This window comes from Pyrus communis, chromosome 1, assembly GCF_041283825.1.
Source record: "Pyrus communis isolate YQ-2024b chromosome 1, ASM4128382v1, whole genome shotgun sequence".
Classification (NCBI taxonomy): domain Eukaryota; kingdom Viridiplantae; phylum Streptophyta; class Magnoliopsida; order Rosales; family Rosaceae; genus Pyrus; species Pyrus communis.
The window spans coordinates 18,929,949-18,950,957 of record NC_142565.1 but is presented as its reverse complement, the minus strand read 5'-3'; the positions used below and the strand labels follow the sequence as shown (position 1 = coordinate 18,950,957).

Here is a 21,009-nt window from a genome sequence, read left to right as displayed (position 1 = left end):
TTAACCTTTCATATGAATGTGCAGTTATATAAGTCTAGCATGGCTTTACTACTTGAAGGGTAAGCCGTAGGCAGTCTTCTGGAAACCGTAAGCTACCTTAGTGCACTCGATAGTAGCTTTAAGGTTCTACGGCAGCCGTATGTAGGGCGTATTGCGTAATGTACCCCCTTCGTCTCTGGGGCCCGGTTCCTCGTGGATTAGGCCAAGAGACCCAAAATCCTTCAACTAGTTAAGCCTTGAAAATGGCCATTGTGGCTACTTCTAGGAATCCCGGTGCAAGCCATCGTGCACTTAGTTATACTAGGGTAGCTCAGCTTATCCACGTCTGGATATTTGGAATGTAAGTTTATCCTCCTACCTTGGAGAGCAAACCCATGTGGGTGTCAGGGAATTGGTTTACCCTATCGCACTGGAGAGCAATTAATTTATCCTCTCGCACTAAATAGCAGACCCATGTAGGTGTCGAGGAATTGGTTTACCTTCTTGCATTGGACAACATAGTTGGTCCCTTGGGGGGCGCAATTCCTACGATGAGTCCCTAAGAAGGGTGCAGTCTTCTTTTGAAGTGCAGGAATGATCAATTGTCATAAGCATACAGCCGAGCCAAGCTGTAGATTACTTATGAATTCTTCATTGAAAAACGAGTGAAATGAACAAGAACTTAGTTGTAAGGTAGGAACTGAATAACAACTGGATAGTCCTTAGCATGTAAGGTGGTGCCCCGTCGAGCTGGTTGAGTCTTCAGGCTTTGATGTAGCGGAATGTCACACATGGTACTTCCTCAGATTGGAGGCGTTCCACTGCTTTTCGATCTTTTTGTTGTTCATAGTGGCGAATGTGTAATTTCATTTACCACCCACTTTACTGATCTTGTACGAACCTTCCCAGATGGAATTCATCTTTTTAGAGCCCTCTCTGCTGGTAGTGATGAAGGTTTTCCTTAGGACTAGATTTTCGGGCTGGAACTGCTGGATCTTGGCCTTTTTGTTGTAGCTGGAGAATAGTTGATGTTGGTAAGCTGCGATGCGGGTGATAGTCTGCTCACGTTTCTCCTCTGCCAGATCTAAGCTTGTGGCCATTCCCTTACTGTTCTGCTCGATGCGTGGCAGTTGAGTACTAATACTTGGCACGATAACATTGGGAATAATGATCGCTTCTGAACCATATGTCAAACAAAAAGGAGTCTCACCGGTGACTTGTCGTTTTGTGGTGTGATACGCCCTCAGATATCCGAGAAGTTCATCTAGCCATTTTCCCTTCTTGTTGGATGATAGGAGCATATTCATGCGACTTAAATGGCTTGTTCTCGTGCATTTACGTTATGTTTCTCTCGTTATTTTAGTCCTTTATGCTTCTTTTGTGTGTTTTTAGGTTCTAAGGGCCTAGGGAGCAAGAAAGTGCATTTTGAGGCCATTTGGAGCATTTTTGGGCATGGATTGGATAGCTTATCCATGGAGCCAAGAGGATGGACGAATTTGAAGGCCTTGTATGCACTTGAAGACACAAAACAATGGCCCTAACCCAATTACATTCACCTTGCCTTGGGCTTAACACAAACACCATTCCTTGCCATGCAAGGGGGAGCAATTTGGGTCCATTTCATGTACTTAAACTCTAGCCCAATCCACAATCACTTCAAAGCCATGCAAAACCTTTCAACACCCTTTAATCATCCCCCTTTAAGTTATGATTTTATTTCCTAACCCTACATGCATTATTTATTAGTATCTTTACAAGACATTATCATTGCATAACATTCCATTTCCACCTCTTTCCCACCTAATTCACATGCCTTCATTCATTCTTTATTCCACTTACACTCATCATCACACACCTTAGCATTCAACACATGCAATCACATGCATCACAACCACAAAGAACCATCCCCAAAACACTTTGCCGTGAGTTCCCACTCCCATTTCCAGCTTTCCATAACTTTTCCTAGTTGTTTTATTACATACATTCCCCCTTCATTATTCCAAACACATGCACCCATAATCATTCATCCCCTCCTAGCTGCAATATTCCCTCTTTTGTTCCCCCATTTCACCTATAAATAAGCATCCAACACTCCTCAAAATTCACTTACTCTTCCATACACATTTTCAGTTACAAACACCAAGCAACAAACCCATTCCATTGCCGTGAGTCCCACTTCATTTTCTGCATATTTTCTCTTCATTCTTCCATCTCCAACCACTCCCTACTCCATTCCACATACACCTAAAGCCCTTAAGCTCACCTTAGACCTTGTGCTACAACAACGAGGAAGAAAAGAGTGCTTAAACGTTCATACAATTCAAGTTTGAGTTGTTGGAATGTTTAGGTGTTTCTTTGATTTCAAAGTTTAAATTTAATTCTCTTTGTTTTGTACGTATGAGAAGGGAAGAGAAGAGTGCCTAAACGTTCATACAATTCACGTTTGAGTTGTTGGAATGTTTAGGTGTTTCTTTGATTTCAAAGTTATGAGGAACTAAACCCCCTTTAGCTAGGGGGTGATTCGAAACTATGTTTATATTTGCAATTTGAATTGATTACGTTTGGTTGGAATTTCATAAGTTGTGGATTCAATTCGTTTAACTGTTTGATTGATAACTTATTTATGTATGTTCATTGAGATTGCAAGCTTAATTTTCATGCATAAATATGACGCTAGAATATAAGTGAATTTCACCTAATCGCTATGAACTTATATTCACAAGTAGTGGAGGTTGCTTATAAACAATCGCGTTAAACGAATTCTTGGCATAAGTTTCATGCGTATTCCATAGTAACGAATGCCTCGTCGATGTTTATGATTTCCGTTGAACTTAATGATCTTTGTTGAATGTCTCTATCATGCGTATTCCATAGTTAGGGACTTTGATTAAGAATAATTTGGTTGTAATGCGTATTCCATTCAATCCAACGAATTTAGGGAAATCTGAAAGTTAATCTAAGCGGATCTAATTAACTTGGAGCATTGAGTTTCACAACTTATCGAAAGACCAACTGAGAATCAATTTTGTTTTGCAAGTGTAACATGTGTGGAGAAGAACCCCTTGGCTATTCCATCATCCATATTTTTATCACATTCATATTTACATTTTGCCTTTAATTATATTCTGTCTTTTTAATTTAATATCGTCCAACCACAATTCCCCCCCCCCTATTTTGTTAAGTCTTAATCATTCGTATTTGTTTTATTTTTGTATCTTTAAGCTTTTGGAGTCATAAACAATTGCAAATTCGTCTAAATCAAGTTCTAGCTTCTATTTGAGTCAATTTGATTGTTTTAGACAATTTGAGTTTTTCAAAGCCTTTCTGAGTCATAGTAGCCTTGTTAAGAGTATTTTAATTTAGTTTTTATGTTTTTAAGTCAATTTAGAAGGTTTTAGCAAGCCCTCCTAATCCCCGGTCTAGAACGATCCCTCACTTATCCATTCTACTACAATTGTCAAACGAGGGTTTAATTTGAGTGTCAAGTAAAATCTCGCATCAAATTTTTGGCGCCGTTGCCGGGGATTAGCAACTTTGCTAATCCTTTGTCTTTATTTTTATATTTTGTTTTTCGTGCATTCTTATTTCAAATTCTTAGTTTGTTTGTTTCCTTGTTTTTTAGGTACTGTGTATGACTCGTCGCTCTCGGCCTATTATAGAGAACATCTCCGACTTTGACGGTGATTTTGAACGCACTTTGAGGAGAACGAGGAGTCAACAAGAGCCACCACAACCTCCACCACCACAACCCCGGCAACGGCGCCAAAAATTTGATGCGAGATTTTACTTGACACTCAAATTAAACCCTCGTTTGACAATTGTAGTAGAATGGATAAGTGAGGGATCGTTCTAGACCGGGGATTAGGAGGGCTTGCTAAAACCTTCTAAATTGACTTAAAAACATAAAAACTAAATTAAAATACTCTTAACAAGACTACTATGACTCAGAAAGGCTTTGAAAAACTCAAATTGTCTAAAACAATCAAATTGACTCAAATAGAAGCTAGAACTTGATTTAGACGAATTTGCAATTGTTTATGACTCCAAAAGCTTAAAGATACAAAAATAAAACAAATACGAATGATTAAGACTTAACAAAATAGGGGGGGGAATTGTGGTTGGACGATATTAAATTAAAAAGACAGAATATAATTAAAGGCAAAATGTAAATATGAATGTGATAAAAATATGGATGATGGAATAGCCAAGGGGTTCTTCTCCACACATGTTACACTTGCAAAACAAAATTGATTCTCAGTTGGTCTTTCGATAAGTTGTGAAACTCAATGCTCCAAGTTAATTAGATCCGCTTAGATTAACTTTCAGATTTCCCTAAATTCGTTGGATTGAATGGAATACGCATTACAACCAAATTATTCTTAATCAAAGTCCCTAACTATGGAATACGCATGATAGAGACATTCAACAAAGATCATTAAGTTCAACGGAAATCATAAACATCGACGAGGCATTCGTTACTATGGAATACGCATGAAACTTATGCCAAGAATTCGTTTAACGCGATTGTTTATAAGCAACCTCCACTACTTGTGAATATAAGTTCATAGCGATTAGGTGAAATTCACTTATATTCTAGCGTCATATTTATGCATGAAAATTAAGCTTGCAATCTCAATGAACATACATAAATAAGTTATCAATCAAACAGTTAAACGAATTGAATCCACAACTTATGAAATTCCAACCAAACGTAATCAATTCAAATTGCAAATATAAACATAGTTTCGAATCACCCCCTAGCTAAAGGGGGTTTAGTTCCTCATAACTTTGAAATCAAAGAAACACCTAAACATTCCAACAACTCAAACGTGAATTGTATGAACGTTTAGGCACTCTTCTCTTCCCTTCTCATACGTACAAAACAAAGAGAATTAAATTTAAACTTTGAAATCAAAGAAACACCTAAACATTCCAACAACTCAAACTTGAATTGTATGAACGTTTAAGCACTCTTTTCTTCCTCGTTGTTGTAGCACAAGGTCTAAGGTGAGCTTAAGGGCTTTAGGTGTATGTGGAATGGAGTAGGGAGTGGTTGGAGATGGAAGAATGAAGAGAAAATATGCAGAAAATGAAGTGGGACTCACGGCAATGGAATGGGTTTGTTGCTTGGTGTTTGTAACTGAAAATGTGTATGGAAGAGTAAGTGAATTTTGAGGAGTGTTGGATGCTTATTTATAGGTGAAATGGGGGAACAAAAGAGGGAATATTGCAGCTAGGAGGGGATGAATGATTATGGGTGCATGTGTTTGGAATAATGAAGGGGGAATGTATGTAATAAAACAACTAGGAAAAGTTATGGAAAGCTGGAAATGGGAGTGGGAACTCACGGCAAAGTGTTTTGGGGATGGTTCTTTGTGGTTGTGATGCATGTGATTGCATGTGTTGAATGCTAAGGTGTGTGATGATGAGTGTAAGTGGAATAAAGAATGAATGAAGGCATGTGAATTAGGTGGGAAAGAGGTGGAAATGGAATGTTATGCAATGATAATGTCTTGTAAAGATACTAATAAATAATGCATGTAGGGTTAGGAAATAAAATCATAACTTAAAGGGGGATGATTAAAGGGTGTTGAAAGGTTTTGCATGGCTTTGAAGTGATTGTGGATTGGGCTAGAGTTTAAGTACATGAAATGGACCCAAATTGCTCCCCCTTGCATGGCAAGGAATGGTGTTTGTGTTAAGCCCAAGGCAAGGTGAATGTAATTGGGTTAGGGCCATTGTTTTGTGTCTTCAAGTGCATACAAGGCCTTCAAATTCGTCCATCCTCTTGGCTCCATGGATAAGCTATCCAATCCATGCCCAAAAATGCTCCAAATGGCCTCAAAATGCACTTTCTTGCTCCCTAGGCCCTTAGAACCTAAAAACACACAAAAGAAGCATAAAGGACTAAAATAACGAGAGAAACATAACGTAAATGCACGAGAACAAGCCATTTAAGTCGCATGAATATGCTCCTATCAAATACCCCCACACTTAGCTTTTGCTAGTCCTCGAGCAAAACAGAATAAAAACAAATAAACAAAACGACACTAAACACGTAAAACACAACCTAAACCTTCCAACAACCGTCTTAGGGATTTCCAATGCACATGACAAGTTAAAAATCATCATTCTCACAGATTTTAGTCATCTTCACACTTAAGTACATTCTTAATCATAGTCACCATATACTAGTTCACAATTAAGCATTTAAAACCATGTTTTGAATGTAGTAACATGCCTTAGAGAATTTGCTCAATTCCTTACAAGATATGAACTCGATTCTCACTCAGATTTTCTGACTACACACCCTAAACTAGTTATATGTGAGAAGATTGATGTAAACATAAAAACGAACACTCACATATATGTATTTCAAAGGAAGCAATTTCTGGAGTTAATAAGCATGTTTAGATATGATCTCATGAATGGAATGCTACTACTTAGATGCGAGAACCAGTGACACCATAAGCTCATACCAAGTTCAAACTCCACAAATTGAAATACACAACACTCAAGATAGAAGTCAAGGGTTGTAACGGGGCTTGGGGTATGTGGATAACAAAGAAGGGATATGGAAAACAAAGGTTCTTAAAGAAATAGTGAGCAAAGCATTTGAATCAACTTAGAATTCACTTTTGAATGAAAACTCAACTTTTGAACAAAAAGGGAGAATTTAGACAATTTACGCCCAGAATTGGTGTTTTGGAACCTTTCTTCAATCACTTATTCTTTTTTTTTTTTTTTTTTTTTTTTTTTTTTTTTTGAATCTCAAAACATAAACACTTAAACATTCTCTCCCCCACACTTATTTTCTTTCATAATGTAACTCAAAAGGAATTCAATTAAGTCATGCTCACTATCTTTTAAGAACAAGGGTGGGGATTGTCCTAAACTAGGCTAGGTGAGGAAAAAGTGGGTTAACAAAGAACATGGGCTAACACGGCTCAACGGGGGTACAACTTACAACATATACGAAATATGGGAAGTGAGGCTATTTGGCTATGGTGGCAACTACACAACTTCATCTTGAATATGTGTTATGCAAATCAATAACATGCTTTGAATGAAATGGGCATGAGTTCTAGCATTTGGAACTATATGATGAAACGCCTTCTAAGTAGTAACCAAGCAAAGAATAATGAGATCATGCAACGACTTTAGAAAACAAGAAATCACAGATTATACTCTCCAAAGAACGTTATAGGCTCAAGTCTCTCAGGGTTGTAGCATTTGTTTGAGTTCTTTCCTTCAGGCATGTTACAAAAACTAAATTTTCTTTTATGATTGCATGTGAAGTCATACATTATAACCATAACCAAGCATATACCAAGAGTAAATCAAACTTTTCTCTATGTTAATAACTCTTTTTAACAGTCATGCAATTACAAACCAAATCCTTATTATTGTGTTGGAAGGTATCCTAAGACACAAACACACACACAAAAACAACTTTAAAACAACTCTTTTTGGGTTTTTCAAAACAATTTTTCAAATTTTTATGGGATTTTCGAATTTTTAAGACAAAACACACTAAAACAGTTTTAAAACAGTGAGAAACAACATGTGAAGTGATAGGTGAATAAATCCCACGAATTTGCATCAAATATACTTAGTTACACCCCCACACTTAAATCAAACATTGTCTTCAATGTTTTAACCATAGATTCACACAAAGCATAAGTAAATACACAAAAAGCACTTAAACATACTAAACATGGCATAATGTAATTAACAAAGAGAAGAGTTTAGAGACGCAAATCTGGTTATAGAGTGTAAATTCCATCTTCTCCTTGGTAATTGCATTGAGGCTTTTGATCTTTGTGATTCCACAGGCTTACTCTTGAACTGGTTTCTGCCCATCGTTGATTTTCCTTTGTGCTACTTCTTGAACTGGGCAGTAGGATGGTTCTTTTGGTCTCCCCCGAAGGTCTGAGCTTATCCCTTTTATCTGTTTCTTTGTTCAATCTTTCCAATTCGTATTGAAAAGGGTTGGAGGATAACTCAGCCTATGTTTGTCTCCACATGCTTCAATGTATCATTTGCACTTGCCTTACTCGCTCCCCTTTGCAGAAGTGGTCCCTTCTCCGGAAGTGTATCAACCGTTGAAGATGACTACTCGAGAGCAACGCTAGGTAAGCAATCAGGAATAGATTCCAGGCAGTTGGCTCCAGAACGGAAGACTGACTCCAAGTGCCGGCTGATTGCTTGTTTTACTTTGCCATGCGAGTAAGAACAAGGACAAAGAAAAAACAGGGAAAGAGCATGATATGAGATACTTTTGCTTTTGACCTTGATGATATGAGATACCTTTGCTTTTGAAGAAGCGGTGAATGAATCAGCACATGTATTTGTTGTGCTGTTTCCTCCTGGGTCATATGTACTCCAGGCATCTGGTATCATCTTTGGGGAAGAAGAAAGAATTGAGTCTTTCGAAAGGCTTTGCTGGGAGTACGCCCTCAGAGGTGAGGGAAAGTTGGGCATTTTTCTTCAGGTTTGCCCTGCCATAAAAGACGAAGGTCGACATATATAGAGATAATATCAAGTGGTGGTACTTTTTACCTTTGTCGACAAACGTTTTGATCCCGCAAATCTGGCTTTTTGAAATAGTGGCGCCTCTTCGATCTCTGAACACGCCTCTTCGATTTCTGAACACGCCTCTTCGATTTCTGAGCAGGCGCCTCTTCGATTTCTGAACGACGCCCCTTCGCTTTCTGAACGACACGTGGTAGTGCAGATGCGGCTCCTTTTGACAAAGCTGCACGCGTCTTCTGAAAAGCAGAGAAAGCGTCGCCGAACTTTGCGCTTGTCGGCTAAAGATGTGTAGTTGTGATGATGGCCTCCACGTGTTGTCTGAAAAGAAGAAATCTTTTGACAAAGTTGAACGCGCCTTCTGAAAAGCCGAGAAAGCGTCGCCTAAATTACGCCGGAGATTCCGGCTTTTTTTTTTTTGAATTGGTGGACGCGTCGCCTTGGCTTTTTTATTGAGCTATCGATCACCACAACAAACACACTCTGCAGATTTCCCATTCTTGAAAATCGACTCCGGCCCTTTGAAATTTAACTCCATCCCTTCTCTTTGAACACTTTTAAAAAAAATGGCAAACTCATCGAACCTTAGCTTGGAATTGAGCCTTAGCAGTGATACGGGCGCGCCGCGTCAAGGTAACGTATGGCGCCCTTCTTTCTTTTCTTCTAACGGTTATCTCACAGGTGAAGACTCCGTGATGCAGGACGCCACAACAGCTACAATAGTAGCTAGGAACCTCCTCACTCCAAAAGATAGTAGGCTGCTGTCAGGACGGTCCGATGAGTTGGCCGTTCAAGAGTCCCTCGCACTTAGTGTTCAGTGTGCGAGTTCTGTGTCCAACATGGGCCAACGCCTGCTTGCCCGCTCCCGTCAGGTGGAATCATTGATGGCAGAGGTGGAAAGTCTCAAGCAGGAGATCCAGCAGCTGAAGTATGAGAATAGAAGTTTGCACGTGCTTGCAAACAACTATTCGACGGGCATGAAGAGGAAGCTTGATGAGCTGCAAGAGTCTGAAGGTCGGATTCACAGTGACCGTCAAAGGTTCTCGTCTTTCCTCCAGAGGCACCTTTTTCCTGGCTCATCCAGCGCTTGGCCAAGTATTGAGGCCTGGAATGCTCTATCTTCGATGCCTTCTGCTCCTATGCCTTCCGCTCCGATGCCTTCTGTTCCTACGCCTTCCGCTCCGATGCCTTCTGTTCCTACGCCTTCCGCTTCAAGAGTAAAGCCACGTAGTGGGGCCTCAAGCAAACACCCTTTGTGAAGCACCATCTTTCTTTGTTTAGCAGTGCCTATCAATAAATCAAACATTTTCTCAATGTTACAATCATAGACTCACACAATTAATAAACAAACAAACAATAACAACTAAACAACCTAACAAGGCAGAAACGAAATAGCAACAAAGAAAAGAAATTTTTTTTTTTTTTTTTTTTTTTTTTTTATCAAATTTTCGGAGTTTTATACCAAGACACTATAAAACACACTAAAACACTCTAAAAACGCTTAAAACAGCAAGAAACAACATTCTAAGTGAAAGGTGAATAAATCCCACGAAATTCATGCAAATACAAATTGTTTACCCCCCCACACTTAAATCAAACTTTGTCCTCAATGTTTTAAGCAGAAAGTCACAACAGAGCAAGCAAATAAACAAATTCGAGAAAGAAAGCAAAGTAAAGGCAGTAAAGAAAAAGAAAGGAATAAAAATAAGTCTCTTAAAGGGGTTTCCAAGTTCTTCTCTATTCGGATGCATGGGTTGCCTCCCACGAAGCGCTTTCTTTTACGTCTTGCAGCCGGACGGTACCTCCGTTTAAGCTTGACTAGGTTCCACGGCATGGAGGGGTACCTCCTCCACGACATGCTCCTCAAACATCTCGTAATAGGGCTTCAATCGATGCCCATTCACTTTGAATTCTTGCTGCGTCCTTGAACTTTTGATTTGCACTGCACCATGAGGGAAAACATTAGTAACAACAAACGGGCCAATCCATTTAGAACGCAACTTACCAGGAAACAAACGTAGGCGAGAGTTAAAAAGTAACACTTTCTGCCCAACTGTGAAGGTCTTGGTTCGAATCATTTTATCATGGAATGCTTTGGTCTTGGCTTTGTACATCTGGGCATTCTCATAGGCTTCATTCCGAATCTCCTCAAGTTCATTCAATTGGAGCTTCCTATGAACTCCCGCTGCATCTATGTCCATGTTGAAAATCTTCACGGCCCAATGTGCCTTGTGCTCTAACTCTACGGGCAAATGACATGGCTTACCATAGACGAGCCGAAAAGGTGACATCCCAATGGGTGTTTTGTATGCCGTACGATATGCCCACAGTGCATCATCTAAACGTAAGCTCCAATCCCTCCTTGTTGGTCCAACGGTCTTCTCCAAAATTTGTTTTATTTCTCGATTAGACACCTCGGCTTGGCCATTTGTTTGAGGATGGTAAGGTGTGGAGACCTTATGGTTGACATGGTACTTTCTTAGCAACGCCTCAATGGTCCGATTGCAAAAGTGAGACCCTCCATCACTTATGATTACTCTCGGCATTCCAAACCTAGCAAAAATGTTAGTTTTCACGAAATCTGCAACTACCTTAGAATCGTTAGTACGGGTGGCTTTTGCTTCCACCCATTTAGAAACATAATCAACGGCTAGCAAGATATAAGTGAAACCATAAGATGGAGGGAAAGGGCCCATGAAATCAATGCCCCAAACATCAAAAATTTCTACATTAAAGACAGGGGTTTGCGGCATTTGGTCCTTGGTACCTATGTTACCCATTCGTTGGCAACGATCACAAGACATACAAAAGGTTCTAGCATCCCTAAATATAGTCGGCCAATAAAAACCACACTCTAGAACCTTGAGGGCAGTGCGTTGTGTGCCAAAATGACCACCACATGCATATGTGTGACAAAAGCTTAGAATTGAGTGAAATTCAGAATCATGCACACATCTACGTACAATTTGATCTGAGCAATACTTCCACAAATAAGGGTCATCCCAAACATAGAAACGTGCATCATTTTTAAGCTTATCACGTTGGTGCTTGTTTAGTTCATTTGGAATTTGTTTAGTCACCAAGTAATTCACTAAATCTGCATACCATGGTTCACTTACCTCAATGGATAGCAGCTGCTCATCGGGAAAAGTTTCAGGGATAGGTACGGCATGTTCATGCTCCTCGTGGATCATTCGGCTTAAATGGTCAGCCACTACATTCTCGCTTCCTTTCTTATCCCGGATTTCAATATCAAATTCTTGAAGAAGAAGAATCCAACGGATAAGCCTCGGCTTTGCTTCCTTTTTCGTGAGCAAGTACCTCAAAGCTGCATGATCAGAATAAACGATTACTTTAGTACCAATTAAATATGAACGAAATTTATCTAAAGCAAAAACCACAGCTAGAAGTTCTTTTTCCGTCGTGGAGTAGTTCAATTGGGCATCATTGAGAGTCCGAGAGGCATAGTATATGACATGCGGCCGCTTGTCTCTTCTTTGTCCTAGAACAGCTCCTAATGCATAGTCGGATGCATCGCACATGAGCTCGAACGGAAGGCTCCAATCTGGAGGTACAATAATGGGGGCCGAGACTAGCTTCTCCTTGAGTTGGTTAAATGCCGAATTACACTCTTCATCAAACTTGAATGGCACATCTTTTTGAAGCAATCGGCAAAGAGGGTTGGACATCTTGGAGAAGTCCTTGATAAAACGCCTATAGAACCCTGCATGGCCAAGAAACGAACGTACCTCTCTAACCGAAGTAGGAGAGGGTAAGTGACGTACAAGGTCTATTTTCGATTTATCTACTGCAATTCCTTTTTCTGAAACAATATGTCCTAAAACTATACCTTGTTTCACCATAAAGTGACATTTCTCCCAATTCAAGACAAGGTTAGTTTCAACACATCATTTCAAAATTAAGGTCAGATTATCCAAGCAATTATCAAATGAACTCCCAAATACACTGAAATCATCCATGAAAACCTCAATGATCTTTTCAACAAAATCGGAAAATATACTTACCATACACCTTTGGAAAGTGGCCGGTGCGTTGCATAAGCCAAATGGCATGCGACGATAAGCAAATGTTCCAAAGGGACATGTGAATGTGGTCTTCTCTTGATCATCCGGGGCTATCACAATTTGGTTATATCTAGAGTATCCATCAAGAAAACAGTAAAAAGCATGACCAGCTAACCTTTCGAGCATCTGGTCGATGAATGGCAAAGGAAAGTGATCTTTCCTAGTCATGGTATTTAGCTTCCGGTAATCGATACATACCCGCCATCCAGTCTGAATGCGTGTAGGCACGAGCTCATTCTCATCATTCTTGATAACAGTTACTCCGGACTTCTTGGGAACGACTTGAACTGGAGAGACCCAACGGCTATCGGAGATAGGGTAGATCACTCCGCAATCCAAAAGCTTGATTATTTCCTTCTTTACCACTTCCATCATCGGAGGGTTGAGACGGCGTTGAGCCTCTCGAGTTGGTTTAGCCCCCTCCTCAAGAAGTATACGGTGCATGCATGTGGTAGGGCTTATTCCTTTAATGTCGGCCAAAGTCCACCCTATGGCCGTTTTGTGCTCTCGCAGCACCCTCACAAGCTTCTCCTCCTCCATTGCCGTGAGACTTGATGAAATGATAACGGGCAATGTTTCGCCTTTTCCCAAAAACTCATACTTCAAATGGTCCGGCAACGACTTAAGTTCAAGCGATGGTGCCTGAACAACAGAAGGTAGCATCTTAGTGGAAACTGAATTTGAAAGTGAGAGTGGAACCTTACCATATTGTTGTGGCAATGACTCAAGGTCTGCCACAACCTCAAGTATTTCTTCACTAGAACCCATTGCAAAGAATTCCTCCTCCTTGCCGTGGCCTTGCATTGGCCCAAATCCTTCATTTTTGCGCTCTATGGCCTTAGTGATGGTTGTTTCCAGGGCGTCATCGTTCAATTCTTCAAGGTATACCTGCGCCAAAGAATCGATAACATCAATGGAAAAACAAGAATGGTCATCAACGGGATATCTCATAGTTTCAGAAATATTAAAATCAATCACTTCCCCATCGAATTCCATTGTCAAGGTGCCTTTGTATACATCAATCTTCGTTCGGGCCGTCTTCATGAATGGCCTACCAAGGAGAATCGGCAAAGATGTAGAATGGGCTGAATCCTCCATGTCTAGGATGTAGAAATCAGCCGGAAAAATTAAATGGTTCACCTGCACAAGCACATCCTCCAAAACTCCTTTTGGATACGCGTTAGAACGATCAGCCAATTGTATAATTACACCATCTTGTTTTAATTCACCCAAATTCATAGATGCATAAATAGAATAAGGCATGACATTTATGGATGCACCTAAATCAAGCATGGCATGTTCAAAACGATTATGTCCAATTACACAAGGAATCGTGAAACTACCGGGGTCTTTGCACTTGGTAGGCAGTTTACGTTGCAAAACAGCGGACACATTCTCGCTTACCTTCACTACCTCTTTGTTTGCCCTTCTTCTCTTTGTATTGCATAGGTCCTTGAGGAATTTAGCATACTTTGGAACCTGTTTGATTGCATCAAGAAGCGGTATGTTCACTTGCACTTTCCGGAACGTTTCAAGAATGTCCTTCTCGCTTTCTTCCTTTTTTTCTTGCATGAACCTGCGAGGAAAAGGTACATTGGGCAGATTAGGACGTGAAGTACATGAATTTGAACTTAAATTACCTGATTTGGCCGAGTTAGGGTGATCTGCCTCAGGTTGTGTCGTCTCTTCATCTACTTTCTGGGCAGATTTGGGATTGTTTGGCTCGGTCCCAACTTCTTTTCCACCCCTTAGGGTGATGGCCTTGGCGGATTCGAATCCTCCCTTTGGATTGACTGTGGTTGAGCTAGGAAGCTTTCCTTGCTCTCTAATCTGTCCAAGGAACTCAGAAATCTGCCCTATTTGTTTCTTCATATCCGTCATCTCCTTCTCGTTATTTGCTATCCGGTTGTTTTGATTTTGCAACCCCTGCGAAATAGAGGTTAGTAATTGCATAGCTTGATCACTTTCCAAGGACGTACCTGAATGAGATGATGTCGAAGGTTGTTGGGGTGCATACGGCTTGGAATAAAAACCAGGGGGGTTTGGCCTAAATCCTCCTTGTTGGGCAGCTTGTTGTGGCTCCCTCCATTTGAAGTTTGGATGGTCCCTCCATCCGGCATTGTAAGTGTTCGAGTATGGGTTGTTTTGATTTTGTCCTTGGAAACCAATTGCATTGGCAGATTCCCACCCACCATTCTCGATTAGTTGAGGGCACTTGTCGGATGGATGCCCTTGAATTGAGCACACGCCACAAACTTGGTGTTCTTGTGCTTTTGGACCAATCACAACCTGAGAAACAAGAGAAGTAAGATTAGCAAGTTGTGATTGAATTTCAGAAATAGCACTCACCTCATTTACACTTTGTTGCCGTGGGGCTTCCCTTTGGCCCACTCCTTCATATTGTTGAGCGTTGAGCGCTCGGTTGGCTATGAGAATCTTGGCATCCCTTGGTGTTTTGTCCACCAATGCTCCTCCCGCTGATGCATCAACCATTTGACGTTCGATAGGAAGGAGGCCCTCATAGAAATATTGAAGGAGAAGTTCCTCCTTCATTTGATGTTGAGGACATGAAGCTACAAGGCCCTTGAAGCGCTCATAATAAGCCGGGAATGTCTCACCATGATTCTGTTGAATACCACTAATTTTCTTCCGTAGGAGAATCACTCTCGAAGTAGGGAAGAATTTCTCCAAGAAAGCACGCTTCATACTCTCCCACGAAGTCACAGTTCCCGGGGCTAGTTCGTAGAGCCAATCTTTGGCCTTGTCCATAAGTGAAAATGGAAAGGCTTTCATCTTCAATATACTCCCATCCACATTGACGGGGGTCATGCTCGAACAAACCACCTCGAACTCCTTCAAGTGTTTGTTGGGGTCTTCCATAGACAAGCCATGGAACTTCGGAATATGGTGTAACAAACTGGATTTGAGTTCAAATTCCTCAGTCTTCCCCTCTGCAGCCGTGGGGTATTGGATACAAAGAGGCAATGCATTATCCAAACCCGAGGCCGAAAGCTCCTTGATGGTTCTATTATCTGCTGCCATGGCTTGTTCTTCTTCAAAAATCTGATCCGTGGGCTTTTCTTCTACACCTACTTCGTCTTCTTCAAGCCCAGGTTGTGGTGGAGGTTGTGGTGGCTCTTGTTGACTCCTCGTTCTCCTCAAAGTGCGTTCAAAATCACCGTCAAAGTCGGAGATGTTCTCTATAATAGGCCGAGAGCGACGAGTCATACACAGTACCTAAAAAACAAGGAAACAAACAAACTAAGAATTTGAAATAAGAATGCACGAAAAACAAAATATAAAAATAAAGACAAAGGATTAGCAAAGTTGCTAATCCCCGGCAACGGCGCCAAAAATTTGATGCGAGATTTTACTTGACACTCAAATTAAACCCTCGTTTGACAATTGTAGTAGAATGGATAAGTGAGGGATCGTTCTAGACCGGGGATTAGGAGGGCTTGCTAAAACCTTCTAAATTGACTTAAAAACATAAAAACTAAATTAAAATACTCTTAACAAGGCTACTATGACTCAGAAAGGCTTTGAAAAACTCAAATTGTCTAAAACAATCAAATTGACTCAAATAGAAGCTAGAACTTGATTTAGACGAATTTGCAATTGTTTATGACTCCAAAAGCTTAAAGATACAAAAATAAAACAAATACGAATGATTAAGACTTAACAAAATAGGGGGGGGGGAATTGTGGTTGGACGATATTAAATTAAAAAGACAGAATATAATTAAAGGCAAAATGTAAATATGAATGTGATAAAAATATGGATGATGGAATAGCCAAGGGGTTCTTCTCCACACATGTTACACTTGCAAAACAAAATTGATTCTCAGTTGGTCTTTCGATAAGTTGTGAAACTCAATGCTCCAAGTTAATTAGATCCGCTTAGATTAACTTTCAGATTTCCCTAAATTCGTTGGATTGAATGGAATACGCATTACAACCAAATTATTCTTAATCAAAGTCCCTAACTATGGAATACGCATGATAGAGACATTCAACAAAGATCATTAAGTTCAACGGAAATCATAAACATCGACGAGGCATTCGTTACTATGGAATACGCATGAAACTTATGCCAAGAATTCGTTTAACGCGATTGTTTATAAGCAACCTCCACTACTTGTGAATATAAGTTCATAGCGATTAGGTGAAATTCACTTATATTCTAGCGTCATATTTATGCATGAAAATTAAGCTTGCAATCTCAATGAACATACATAAATAAGTTATCAATCAAACAGTTAAACGAATTGAATCCACAACTTATGAAATTCCAACCAAACGTAATCAATTCAAATTGCAAATATAAACATAGTTTCGAATCACCCCCTAGCTAAAGGGGGTTTAGTTCCTCATAACTTTGAAATCAAAGAAACACCTAAACATTCCAACAACTCAAACGTGAATTGTATGAACGTTTAGGCACTCTTCTCTTCCCTTCTCATACGTACAAAACAAAGAGAATTAAATTTAAACTTTGAAATCAAAGAAACACCTAAACATTCCAACAACTCAAACTTGAATTGTATGAACGTTTAAGCACTCTTTTCTTCCTCGTTGTTGTAGCACAAGGTCTAAGGTGAGCTTAAGGGCTTTAGGTGTATGTGGAATGGAGTAGGGAGTGGTTGGAGATGGAAGAATGAAGAGAAAATATGCAGAAAATGAAGTGGGACTCACGGCAATGGAATGGGTTTGTTGCTTGGTGTTTGTAACTGAAAATGTGTATGGAAGAGTAAGTGAATTTTGAGGAGTGTTGGATGCTTATTTATAGGTGAAATGGGGGAACAAAAGAGGGAATATTGCAGCTAGGAGGGGATGAATGATTATGGGTGCATGTGTTTGGAATAATGAAGGGGGAATGTATGTAATAAAACAACTAGGAAAAGTTATGGAAAGCTGGAAATGGGAGTGGGAACTCACGGCAAAGTGTTTTGGGGATGGTTCTTTGTGGTTGTGATGCATGTGATTGCATGTGTTGAATGCTAAGGTGTGTGATGATGAGTGTAAGTGGAATAAAGAATGAATGAAGGCATGTGAATTAGGTGGGAAAGAGGTGGAAATGGAATGTTATGCAATGATAATGTCTTGTAAAGATACTAATAAATAATGCATGTAGGGTTAGGAAATAAAATCATAACTTAAAGGGGGATGATTAAAGGGTGTTGAAAGGTTTTGCATGGCTTTGAAGTGATTGTGGATTGGGCTAGAGTTTAAGTACATGAAATGGACCCAAATTGCTCCCCCTTGCATGGCAAGGAATGGTGTTTGTGTTAAGCCCAAGGCAAGGTGAATGTAATTGGGTTAGGGCCATTGTTTTGTGTCTTCAAGTGCATACAAGGCCTTCAAATTCGTCCATCCTCTTGGCTCCATGGATAAGCTATCCAATCCATGCCCAAAAATGCTCCAAATGGCCTCAAAATGCACTTTCTTGCTCCCTAGGCCCTTAGAACCTAAAAACACACAAAAGAAGCATAAAGGACTAAAATAACGAGAGAAACATAACGTAAATGCACGAGAACAAGCCATTTAAGTCGCATGAATATGCTCCTATCATTGGAGAGGCAGTCGAGGATTGTCTTATAGGATGCTTTGGCCTGCCCATTACCTTGAGGATATCTCAGTGTGGACATGTGCTGCTTAATGTTATACTCTTGGAAGAACTTCGCCAAATCTTTGCCTACGAATTGTGGGGCATTGTTTGTGATGATGGATTGAGGGATGCCAAATCGATAAATGATGTTCCTCCATATGAAGCGCTTTATGTTCGTTTATGTCGTGGTAGTCATGGGCTCTGCTTCTACCCATTTAGTAAAGTAATCGGTTGTCATGATCGTCATGCCTTTGCCATCAGTAGCGAGTGGCATTGGCCCTACCAAGTCGATTGCCCACTACAAGAACGGCCAAGGACCTATCTGTAGGTGTGATTTGCTAGCAGGCAGTGCTGGTACCGGCTTGTAGCGTTGGCAGCGGTCGTACTTTTGTACTAACTTCTTAGCGTCTTGGTGTATAGTAAGCTAGTAGTAGCTTGCATTTAGAACCTTCTATGCTAAGGGTTGGCCTCTGGAGTGATTTCCACAAACCCCTTCGTGGATTGAGCTTAGAACCTTTAGGTCATCAGGAAGCACTAGGCAGCAAAGATATGGTCCAATGTAGGATTTTTGGACGAGAATGTCGTTCCACATGTAGTACCATGTTGCCTTTATTTGGAGATTTCTAGACTCCAACCTTTCCATGGGGAATGTGTCATTGACCAGGTAATCTATAATATACTCCAACACTTCGGCTATTGGCTCCGCCTCTATGCTTAGCTTGTCTAGATACTCCACATGAATAGAGCGTTTAAGTTGGTAGTCAAAATTAGAGCCTAGGCCGGCTAATGCATCCTTGTGAATGTTGTCTTCCCGTGGAATTTGAGTGAAGGTGTAAGTTTGAAACGCCTCAAGTAGTCTGGCTAATGATTAGCTGGGAATCGTAATGAATTGTGAGCCTTTTCACCGCTAAGTCTTTTGCCATTCAGAGGCCTGCTAGTAGGGCCTCGTACTCTACTTCGTAGTAGGAAGCTTTGAAGCCTAGAATGATCGTCTACTCGGGCATCAAACCATTTGGGGTGACAAGGACTACACCTGCTCCCGAACCTTTGTAGTTGGATGCGTCGTCGACATGCAAATGCCAGAAGTCACCATCAAGTGGAGTAGGCACAGATAGGGCGTGCTTGGCTACCTCTGGGGCGTCATTAGGCCGCTCTGTTGCATCGTCTAGGCTAAGCGTGAAGGCACAGAAGGGAGTCATAGAGTCGTCATTGGGTCGCCCAGTTGTGTCATGAATACGTGGTAAGGAGCCGTGGAGCTGGGGCCATGCTACACGCAGTAAGAAATGCTCAATTGCCGGTATTGGGCCACTTTAGAGTTGAATTATGAAGTAAGGGTCGGCTGGGGCTGTGTACCATGTAGCAGGAGATGGTGTTCGACTGCCCTTTGCGCACCTTTAGGTCGAGTTGTTGCGTTCGTTAGAAAATTTTGCATCCGCCAGTGTCTACGCCTTTATTGTGAAGCATCTGGATTGGACAGAATAGTGCGTCATGATTATGAGTACGTGCGTCTGAAGGTAAAACTTGAGCTTCCGGGTTGCAACAATTATCGCCAAAGTTAGTTTTTGAATTTTTGGTAGCATCGATGAGAGCTTTTGAATTGTGAAATACAGGTAATCGGGCCCCCAACTCTTCTCGTATGATGGTAGAGCTTATTGCTGCTTTAGATACTGTCAAACATGTGAATAGTTCATCTGCTCCTTCCGGTTTGGATAGTAGGGAGGTGATGTCAGGTTCTTTTTGAAGGCCTTGCATCTTGATTGGCAAGCCTTGTCCCAAAGTGCATGCTTGTCTATTAGAGCAAAGAGTCTGGCGGAGTTAGATTTTTTTTTTTCATGATCAATTTTCCAAATCAGCCAGTAGTCTGCTGGAAGTCATTTTTGGAAGGAGATTTTTTTTTTTTTCTTGATCAATTTTCCAAATTAGCAAGTGGTCTGTTGGAAGTCCTTTTTGGAAGGCTGCTCTGCTTGCTCAATCTCGTCTGTGAAGGGTGACTTGCTTATGTTGGTTATGTTCCATTGTAGTGCCTTGTTAGTGACCTCGTTGCATTGGAAATTGCCAATCTCTTAGTCAAGAGTCTCTTTACTTCTTCCTGAATTTGCCTTTGTTGAGGGTAGTAGAGCTCTCGGTTGCCCCCAATGGTGACCTGCTGGTCTAGGCTGCTCTTCTATGTATTCGGCCCGTCTATGTTGCAGCTACAGCGTATGTGGTACATTCCTAGCAGACGAGCGAATTTCTCGTAGGTTACCAATTGAACTTGAGCCGGATTGAGTGACTGCTTCTCTCCGTCCGTCATGTTGCCTGCTTCGATGTGAGGTGGAGGACACTCCTTGCGGGCTTAGCCGCAAATGAACAATTGGCTTGGAAGGTTGCTCATGTTCACTATCAAAGTGTGACCCCAACCGTGAAGGTATGCTCGTCCATGGGCCTAGTCGAGAGTGCACGCTTCTCCGCGCGCTAAGACGGGAGTATACACTATCTCGAGGGTCTAATCAGGAGTGTACATTACCCAAACGCTCGGTTCGTGGCTGGTCGAGTGGCTGCTTGCCGGGAGACGTCTGCCCTTATCCTACTTCAAGGCACCTTGTCTGGGGCACATTGCATCTTGGTGGGCTGCAAGGGCGCTCGTCAACTCTATAACTTGTCGAGACAAGTGTTGTTCTCCATTTGGGTTGGAAGAGCTTGGAATGAATGTATCTCCTTGAGTAGTGGAAGTGTGGTAGACTTCGAGTGCGAGATTTGAGTTGTGAAATGTCAAATTCGTAGAAAAATATGGTGATAATGTTCCCGGTTCGATCATCGGTTTGGA

At 41.0% G+C, this 21,009-nt stretch overlaps 1 pseudogene; it reads right to left on the bottom strand.

The window, feature by feature from the left end:
- Positions 1 to 845: 845 nt before the first annotated feature.
- Positions 846 to 19,402, bottom strand: LOC148699314 (uncharacterized; annotated as a pseudogene).
- Between the last annotated feature and the right edge of the window lie 1,607 nt (positions 19,403 to 21,009).